We start from the raw sequence: 10,831 nt of genomic DNA, 5'->3' as shown, positions 1-10,831 counted from the left end.
TTTTATGCCAAGTAACTTTGTCAGATAAGGCAAGATTCTGAAGAAACTTGGTTGATATCTTATTCAACAACAAAGGCAAAGTTCTAAGATGTTCACAATCTATGCATAATCTATTTATTGGTTTAAAATAATCAGGTATTGGTCAAAGGGGTAAATGCCAGTTTCAGTTTTTAATGTTCTATGAAATACATTGTATGGACAAAGGGAAGCAATTCCTAATTCCTATGCAAATTAATTATCCAAAGGTCTAAAATGATCTATTCTAGAGGAAACTTGGTATCCCTCTTCTACAAACCTATAAAGATATACTGTACACACAAGAAGAATAACTTCACAGTGGTACACTTTTACATAAAACTTTGGGGCATAACAAATTAACAGTAAATCCTTCTGTACAATATGATGGGAACTTCGTCTTTATTTTGTTGTCCATTCCAAAAATAATATATATATATCTTTTGCCTTAGCTTTCAGTACTTTCAGTACTTTGATTATATTTACCGACAACAACGTGGTTTCCCGCATTGAAGAGTTTCTATAAATACCGTAAATACGCAATTCGGATAATTTTTGACTTAAGTTCAGTCTCAGCTAAGATTTTGCTTCGCACGTTTCATGATCCACTTAAGATTTTGGTCTTAGCTAAGTCAAAACTTCAAACTTAAGTTCAAATTTTGTCTTAGACTTAGGTCCGTTTCATGATCCCGGGCCCCGGTCTATAGTGTAACAATCTGAAGTTCAGAGTTTGAATCAGGGTCTAGCCCCGTTTAATTTTTCGCTCACCTGGCCCGAAGGCTTCTTCTTCTCAACCAATAGAAGGATTTTGACCAAATTTCTTCTAGAACATCTTTGGACGAAGGAGCCTCAACAGAGGGTGTGGCCGTTTTGGGGGCAGAGGGGCGGGGCCCAATAGGGGAAGTAGAGGAAATTGTTTCCCCTACTATACAAGTGAGGGGATTTAAACCAAATGCAGTCTGAAGCATTGTTGTTGGTTATATTCCACTTAATTTCATCTTTATTATTTTTCATAAATGGCCCGCAAGGTTATGGTTTACTTTTCAGAAATGATTTATCAAAGCTATGGGCACGTCGAAAAACATGGTTTCCAACACTAAGTTACAGCTTTTGGCAGTGGTAGCTAGGGGATCCTTCAGCACTTTGCACTTATGAGTGTTCTAGTAGCAGATGACAAAGCAAATCACTGGTGACTAGACAAAGCTGAGTTGGTAAACTGCCGGTTTAGACATTAAAGGGTTTTAGATTTGAATCCCATCTTGTCTGTCCAGTCCATTTTCCAGCCTTATCGTGAATGTTCAGCTTGTCTGATCATTGTATTTTTTTCCTGTACATGTGAGGTTGCGACCTGTAAATTATGGCTATATAGTAGTCTAGCACTTTTGATCTGCCACAAAATAGTGGTCAATTGAGCCATCATGACATCTTTTATCGTGTCAATAAGCAGACGGCATCATAACAGACAGTGTTAATGAACAATGCGTATAGAGCTTTATCCCATTCAGCAGAAAGGTTGTAACACATCTTTATCACCCCTGACACTTACCACCCCATAATTAAGTTATCTCACAGATTTGTGCCTTAAAACTGTCTTCGTGATCAATAGTTACAAGTAATTCCAGGTACCCAGTGTCCATACTGAGTACTCGCGCACTAGAGCTTATACGGCAATATAGTATTCTATGACGAGGGATACTTTCTATCAGCTTCTCTGGGCCTAGTAGTAGCAGGCACTTTTCTCCAGGTAACTTTTCATATGGTGGATAGCTTTAATCAATATATACACCCGTCCAGGAGGATTCACAGGTAAACGGCAATTGTTCACAGGGCACAATTGATATTCACGGTCTAGGTGAAAACAGTAACTGGTCTTAATTATTTGCTGTCAATATACATTTATACCATTACCTACCAGGGAGCGTGAATTGGTTAACAAGTGTAGACCACTGTGGTCTGGTGTTGGACTAGTTTATTGAATTACTCCGAAACCTGGTGTCAAACAAAGTACTATCTATCGTAATCTAGTGTATTATATACCTTAGTGATTCACAGCTGTATAGCATGGACACTTGGTGTAATGAGGGATGATAACAACATTTAGTGATAGTAACATCGGATTTATGGTAAATAACACAGTATAAATTTGATGGTATAACAAGTGGATTGATGGTATTGTTCTGATAACACTGGACAGGTGTTTAGTAGACTACTGCTGGTAACCACTGGTGATGCTGAATTACCTTACGGTTTAACGGTTTAACGGACTGATGGTATTTAGCCAGACGCTGTTTATGGTAAGTCAATTGATACCTAACTTTTAAAATTGATGCTGAATAATCGGTACTTTCACATTAAAGTGGTTTTGTTCATTAAACAAATAATCAAGTGGTTTTATATAAAACAAAAGTTAGTACAAAATGTTAAAATGTTTGAAATGTTAATTCTGTGTACAATGCTGTGCCTACTTTTTCTATGTTTTCAGTATTATTTTTGTATCATATGCTACCCCTGATAAGCCCGGGCCGGGTGTATGGATGGATGACGTGAAGGGGGCTAGTCCTAAGGTTATTGGGCTTAATCTGTCGTCTGCCCTGTTGCTTAAGGGGAAAAAATACCGGTTTTAAGATACCCTTGTCTGGTTTCAAAATACCCTTGTATGACACTTGCTGTTTACATATTTGTTAAACTCCAAATTTGGCTTACAAATTAAGCATGGGGTTATGATAGAATATAGAACAATTATGATTCCAATTTGTTATGGGCTTGTTAAAGAAAGAAAATATATATCTTACTATATGTATTTCAAAATTCTTTTCTTCCATAAAAAGACCAGTTTCTTAGGTTACAGGATTCACGAAACAGTGTTAACATGTTATGGTATTATATTATGTCAGTTGTTGTCACATCTCCATGGTAACCTGCACTGGTCACTTAATACATACACCGTGTGCATATATGACACCTAGCTTTAGCTAGCTCCCATGTTATACCACATCGCCCTATACCCTATCTCTATCAGTAGTTATTATTGCAGCTGATAATTGAAATGATACGAAAGAGGTCATCTTATATTCCATTAACTAAATCTCATTTCTTGATGCTTTCTGAACTAGGAAGTTTCTAAACTCGAACAATTATTTTCCTCGTGATATCTAGGTTCCTGGAAGATTGAGTATCCAAAACCATAGTTTTGAATATTGTTTTGTTAATGGTAGAAATATCACTTACTAATCAAGACATATATATATATATATATACTAGATATGATAAATTCATTAAATTTTGGGTTGTTTGGACTTGATAGGAAACGTGAATAGAAACTAAAAACTGTTGTGTTTTCTTGGACTCATCTCTGACAGTCCACTGCCACACTAAGTGATGTCAATAGGTAAACAGACTACTTAAAGTAAAAGAGGACTAATTATGTATATACCTAGAAACTAATATTACGACAACTTTGGCGAAGCTTTTCTAAGCTTTATTGTTTGTTTGCAGAAGCTGTTCAAGGGCAAGATACACACATTTAGGTTTATTTATATCAGTACAGTACATACCCGGTAGTTTACATGCAGAGCAGTACATCAAGAAATCAATGATTGATCAGTGATTTGGTCACATTCTGAAAATGGGCCATCTGAAAACTGGCTGAAACATTTTGTCCCATGCATGTCTAGATTTTGGAAGTTTCACTGATGTAGGTCTGGTTTTAAGAGAGAACGCTGATGTATATATGGTTTTCACGAAAGAACGCTGATGTATATCGGGTTTTCACAAAAGAACGTTGATGTACATGTATATCTGGTTTTCGGGAGTTCCAATCAGTTTAGAATGGACATGCAAGATTCATGAAGGCCTATAGACCTTCGATCTTGATGCTTTACACACAATTTATAATATATTGAGTTGGCATTTGACATCCTGCTTTAGATACCATTGATTATGGTGTTGATTCAGTCATTCAAAGGAGTCAGATTTCAAGATTAAGAGCAGTTAATAGATTCCATAAAGGAGAGCTCTTTCCTAGAACTAATCGGGTTGTCAAAATGGAAGGTAGATGCAGTGTGTTTTCAGAATAATAGTATGAAAGTGATTTGATAATTGTTCACCGTTTTGTATAATGTTGTCATTTTAACATCGTTTAAGATATCATTGTAGACAAATTACTTGGACAATTCATTGTAATCCTGACATATATATAACAGCTCTACTGACTATGTACTAAGATGTAAAATGATTGTGAACCCTGTTACAACTGATTGGTATTTTGAAAGCCTGGTAATTACTCTCGTACTGGTACTCTATTAGGTTTGTATTCCATCAATCAGTTTGTGCATCACTTTGTATGGGGCATATCTCAAACACTCTGTCAGTTGCTGTTGCCAAATGTTGCATGTGAGTACCTCTTGGGATTGTTGAGTGACACCTACTAAAATCAAGTCTCATGCCCTTCTATGTACAGACTTATTGCCCTTTGTTGGCCATGAATCATGGTTTCCTGTATATATCTTAAACACTGTCACCTACAACTGCAAAATATTGCATAAGATCACCTCTTGGGATGGAGGAGTGCAGCATACTGAAATCAGGTATTATCCTTTAAACTATTAACAGAGTTATGGCACTTTGTTTGCTGAATTGCAGTAAATCATATTGTCCAGTGCATATATATATATTTCTCATTTTTTCTGGCAGTTACAAATACCAAAATTTGTAAGCGAGTTTGTGTCAGGATGAAAGATGCCCACTGAGAGCCAGCCTATATACAGAGTTATGGCCCTTTGAACAAGAAGCTAGTCCAGAGGTAGAGGATTATTGATTGCTCACAATACTTTTCCCTGTTATTAATGTTCTTTTTTCAGTATTTTGAAAAAATTGAACACCGCTTTACAAAAGAATACATGATTACCCGGTAATTTATTTTGGTCACACAGAAATTGGTTAAAGACTCGGCTACATTGGTAAATACATAATATAGTAATACAAATTACATACAGAATACCAAAAGCACCAGTAAAACCCACCTACCCGCTTATAGCCTGGATAAGGTTTTATATATCAGAACCCTTGAGGTACCAGGGTGAACTTATGTGTTGTGCTTCATCCATTGTCTGGTGTATGTCCACTGTTGCTTTAAACATCTCAAACTGTAAGCTACTGAGCAGATTGGAACCAAATTTGGGTGCTAGCATCCTTTAGCATGTGGATCAGAAGATATGCAATGAAAAATAAAATGGGGTGGGAGATGACTCTCTTGAGGGCTGAGGGGGCTGGGTAAAAGGGGTCAAATAGACTTTTTTGTTTTAAATGGCGTTTACTTACAAACTACTGGGCAGATTTCAACTAAACTGTAGTGGTAGCATGCTCAGCCCATGAGGGATCAAGGTTATACAAATGAAGGGACTGACCCTCCATGGGGCTTAAAGTTGGATCAAAGGGGCGAATGGAAGATTTTCTGCAAATGACTTCTCTTCCCAAACTACTGAACAAGTTTTAACCAAAGTGTAGTAATGGCATGCTAAGCCCTTGGGGATCAAAAGTTACGCAAATAAAGAGGCATGAGGCTTTATTCCGGAACTACTGCACAAGTTGCCAAAATGGCCAGGTGAGTGATTTAAGGCCCTTGGGCTTCTATGAACCTGGTCATAGTTCAATACAAAGCATAACCTTCAATTGCAGGAGATTTATGCTGCACTATGTAGAAATAAAATTACTGAAAACAAGATGACAAATTGGCAATCTTAATCTTATTCACAAAATTAATATGAAAGCGAGAGAAAAAGTCCAAAAAGCTGCCCGCTTTAATTAAGTGTTTTTAAAAAAAATATCAATAAAAGGTTCATATGGTTAGATAGAAAGCTAATCGCGCTATAAAGCAGTACAATAAATATTGGCACTTATTACTAATTACAGTGTATGCATTAAGCACTAAAGAAAACCAAATAATGCTTTGTTGTTGTATCTTATTAACCCAATTCATCCTCGGGAAATATATTTGATTCAATACATCAATGAAGAAATTTTATTCCCCAGACTATAATAGTGTTGATAATGTCTTCTTAAGGGGAAAAAAGGGATTCTTTGTATTATTTTGATAGTCATCTTGGCAGGTTAATGAGATTATCACAGACCAGTTTGTAATCGTATGAGACATTTGATTGAGGCAGAATCCACCAGAGATTTATTGGTATTTGGTATTGTGGCGTTGTGATGATCTTTGCCAGCCGTGTTCTTCCCAGTCTGTTGAAAGAAAAGTCAACTCTGATTACTGGAGTGCTTGTCGTCTTCAGGGGTCGTGGTTCAAGGTTAGATTCGGTAGAGGAATAAATGTACACTACATAATGTACTCTTGATGAACATTTCATTAAGGAAACTTAATAAGGAAGTACAGGCAGATCTGATCACAAGTGAATTGGTAAGTCTGATTCTGGTCATAAATTTTGTTGATGCCACATTTGCATAATTTCATATATCTGTCATGATTTTTCCTGTTTAGGAAAGCCAAACCATGCAGTTTGTAAAGGATTTTTTTCTAAGTCTTCACCCTGAAGACAGCATTATTTACAACCCAGGTTTAGGTATCCCTTTGTACACCCCGTACTTGATACAAAGGTTGGTCACAGGCACCACCTTCACAGATGAGAGAAAGGCGTGACCAGACTGGGATTTGAACCCAGAACCTCCAAACTCTATAGAGACGCTCAAACCAATTGAGCTACCTGGTTGCCAGCTATCGACCTAGTACAGTTCTGCTACATATACACCGATTGCAATATTAACAATCAAACATATTTTCACATGTTTAAGTGTTCATATGTTTAACCCTTTCACCACTGTAGACCATAATAGACTCATCCAGATCAATGCATGGGAGAGTCTACTAAAGTTGCATAGGGGTGAAAGGGTTAAATCAGTTTCATCAATTATGGTTTTAATCAAGTCAACGTGTCACCACTAAAACTTATATTTTGACACTAAGACTTGTAGATTACTGAATTGGGTTCCGAACTAATTTTATTTGATAGGGACTTGTATTGGTTTTTCGTGGCCAAACGTGTGCAGATCTGGCCCGCAAGGATGTATATGTATTACTTATTGATGGTCTGCACACGATGGCAAATCAATAGAAACCTCAAAATATCATATTGTGGTTAATTGTATGCTCCAACACAAGTACCTGTCGCTCCCAGGGGACAATAATACCGAGTATCAATTGAAACGTAAACGCTATATGTATGTATGATCTGCGCAGAGTTTACAGTAAGACATTGGACATCATCTTAACAGAATAAAAGCATTATGTTTTGATTGTTCTTATAGAAAATATAATCATTTCCCTTACCATCGTGTACATTTTAAACACAGATGTGGTATAGTTATAAACTTGAGATAACATTGTGTACATTACTCAGCATGAATTTCAATTCAAATTTACTTCTGATTTTTTAATCTGAGAAAGTACAAAGAGAAGCTTTTTGGTGTACATATTTCAACAAAGTGCTAGCAGTTGACCTCGGTTACTGTACTAAATTGAGATGTGTTACTATTATTCTATTATGGCCCTTTACCGAGGGAACTGTTCTCTTATAGTGTTGTCTGGGGAGGCACTATACCTCTCCAGACAACACTATAAGATTGACTCATTCACCCCTAAAAATTCATAATGAACTATTCCAACCTTTGAATTGGAAAGCGTTCAAATGTGTCTTCAGGGGTGAATGAGTTAAGATGGAATCCACATTGCACTTACCTGATATGAAGAAAAAAATGTTTAAATACTCAATAAAATATGCCTCAGACTACAATGTATTGCACCATATTGCAAGGCTGTCTGGATTTGCTTCAACACTATATAAATAAGGCAATTGCCAGGGGTGTGGATGTGTGGAAATGCATGTTTGTTGCAGTAGTTTGACCTTCCAGGATCACATGTACATCATAGAGCGGGTCCTTAGGGCTTGACGAAGTCCCAGCACGTTACTTATTTACTAGAACTCAACCCTTTTATTGTCCTTGTCTACATAATAAGTAGGAACAACTGGGCTTTGGAAATGCTTCTCTGGAGTCTCACATAATGCAGCCACTGCCCTTTGCTAAAGCTGCCTGTTACATATTTCATTGACCATATACTTCTATCAACTTCCTCCTGTGTATGTTCAGTCTTTGTTACTATCAGTGTATATCAGCAGTGATTGGCCATGCTTTAGGTCGAACTAGAGGTCAAAGTGGGCAATACAAAGTTTTCTTTCCTTTTTTCTCTCCAATGGAAGCTTTTATATACCACATACTTGTGAAAAGCTATGTTTAAATGTGATTGATTTTTTATTTACAATTGTTCCAAGGTCTCCTGTATGTTTTTTTGAATAATATTTTTTTTAAAATCAATGGAAAAGTGGCAATGAAAAAGTGGGCCAGGTCCTTATCTTGTTGTGTAGCTTTCATGAAAAGTTGATGTTGTTATTGTAGGTTTCTTGTGTCGATAAAATAAAAAACATTGATTTCAATAGTTGGTTCAACTCATGTTCGTTTACTGAAAAAATGTGCATATCATGGTTTCATTAATTTGTTACAGATATATACTGTTTAATTCTGAGAGTGGCTATTGATCAGTAGCGGAGTTAATCATTACCCGACAGAAATTGCTAGTGGATATTGGAAATCAGTAATTTGTTTTAATTGATTGTGACTAGTGTTCTGTAGTTGCTGCAGTGGAATGGTGATACAAACTTTGTACTTGGATTGGTCAGTTAGAGGGCGGTGACAAGCTGCCCGTTGACCTGTAGGTAATCTGAATTAGCCGCCTACAAATTCAGTTTCCTGGCCTGTTGTGCATACTGTATTGATTGACCTGCCAGTGCTGGGGGACAGGAAGCTCTGCCATTAGTCCCGACAGCGCTCTGGTGCTCCTAGGTTTTATGGTCAAGAACAGCCAAATTTCATAGTGGTTAAATAGTATAGGTAACTAACAGCAGGTGTTTGAAGGGTGGTCGGGGAAATGTTTGGTTTATAGTTAAGCATTTATTAGGTGATCAGGGGAAACAGAAGTTACATTGGTGACTATTGACCTTCCTATAAGGTCTTTTGTGGTTAAGGAAGTTTGAATCGGTGATTGTTGACCTTATTAGGTCTTCGTGGTCAATGAAAGCTGAGTATTATTAGTGATTGTTGACCTTATTAGGTCTTTGGTGGTCATGCAATGAAAGCTGAGTACTATTAGTGATTGTTGACCTTTTTAGGTCTTTTATGGTAAAAAAACCCTCAGTATTATTGGTAATTGGTCAAAGAAAGCTGAGTATTATTGGTGATTTTTGGCCTTATTAGGTCTTGGTGGTCAAAGAAAGCTGAGTATTATTGGTGATTGTTGACCTTATTAGGTCTTTGGTGGTCAAAGAAGGCTCAATTTAATTGGTGATTGTTAACCTTCTTATAAGGTCTTTGATGGTCAAAGAAAGCTGAGTATTATTGGTGATTGTTGATCTTAATATGTCTTTTATGGTAAAATAAAGCTGAGTACTATTGGTGATTGTTGGCCTCCTCATTAGGTATTAGGATCATGGTCAAGGGGACTAAATATAGATCAAACATGTAGTTACCTTCTAAAGTATTACAGTCACATGTATGAACATACTACATACTGGAAACTTTCACCCTACAAACGTAGCCTTATAGTCCGAGACTAGTAGATTATCCAGCTGGGCTAGTGGTTTGATACATTTGCCCTCATTGCAGATCTGGCTGACAAATGCAAAAGTTACACTGCAGCTAAAACTTCCCTATATACATGTATTTTAGTAAAGTCATCACTGAACTTGCTGTATTTATGTCTCTGGGAAGCACATATTACATGTTGAAATTGAGTCTTGTGATCCACCGTATACCATCTTATGGCTTTTTCTTCATTGTTGAGTTGCATGGTATTTCAGTGAGATAGCACTATAAAGTCGGCATCAGGGGGCAAATACACCAAAATTATAACCCTTCCTCCTGCACAAACACGCGCAGGTACACATACACAACACATGGAGGCACGTCCTTAAATGACCTTAGCTTTTGATAGAACGTAAAACAGAACAAAACTGAACCAAACCTGTGAAGCATTGGCAACGTACAGGGATTACACCATCTGTGTTGTTTGTGTTGTTATTTCCACAGAGGAATTTCGGAGCAATAATCATTAAGGTCATTGGAGTTTATCGACAAACGGAAACAGGAAATACATCACTAGTTGAAGATCCAATGTAGGGAGACAGTATCACAATTTCCGCAAATTCTAATGTTTAAATGATAATTTGACATGTGTGTTAAATTATAGTTTATATACAACTTTTTTTTGCTCCCTTGCTTATATATATCATGGGTTGTTTTTTCTACAGTGGAACGTTTTGATATATATGTGTGAATTTACTTAAGTTAATTTCCTTGTTTACGTGTTGTAATATTCTTGTATCTAGGTTTTTCATGTTTATGTTTTTATGCAAATTAGGGGAGTGTTAACCAATCAGCATTAACCCCTAGAGGGTATGTGGTATTGTCAGTGCCCCTCATTATTGATTTATGGCGGGTGTTGGTGTGTTTGCTTTTCGCGTATTCTTCGACTTTTCAAGTGTTTACTACACTATGGATTTATCTTAAACTACACCACGATTACTCAGTGACAGTCATCGCCGTATGATTTAACTTTCGCCAGTTTGTTACGTTGTAAACGTGAATCAGTATGAGGAGAAACGTTTGTTTACTTTCTGCGTGATTTTTGGACTTGAGGTGTGGCTACGCTACTGTACACACTGGGAGCAAGGCAGCCTACTGATTGTTTACTGTT

The 10,831-nt window shown here is 36.9% G+C and overlaps 1 protein-coding gene across 10 annotated transcripts in view; it reads left to right on the top strand.

Annotated features, from left to right (window-relative positions):
- Window positions 1-10,831, top strand: part of LOC110453732 (sodium/calcium exchanger 2-like) — a 211,920-nt gene that overhangs the window by 58,429 nt on the left and 142,660 nt on the right. The window contains exon 1 of one of the 10 annotated variants that reach the window (XM_021502829.1): window positions 1,955-2,309. The exons of the other annotated variants lie outside the window; for them this stretch is intronic. The gene's annotated coding sequence lies outside the window, so the exon portion shown is untranslated. Of the gene's footprint in view, window positions 1-1,954; window positions 2,310-10,831 lie in introns of those variants that run through there. 10 annotated transcript variants of the gene reach the window in all.

The sequence above is a fragment of the Mizuhopecten yessoensis genome, unplaced genomic scaffold (assembly GCF_002113885.1).
Source record: "Mizuhopecten yessoensis strain PY_sf001 unplaced genomic scaffold, ASM211388v2 scaffold7493, whole genome shotgun sequence".
Taxonomy (NCBI): domain Eukaryota; kingdom Metazoa; phylum Mollusca; class Bivalvia; order Pectinida; family Pectinidae; genus Mizuhopecten; species Mizuhopecten yessoensis.
The sequence above is the reverse complement of the archived record's forward strand: the minus strand, read 5'-3'. Positions and strand labels throughout refer to the sequence as shown.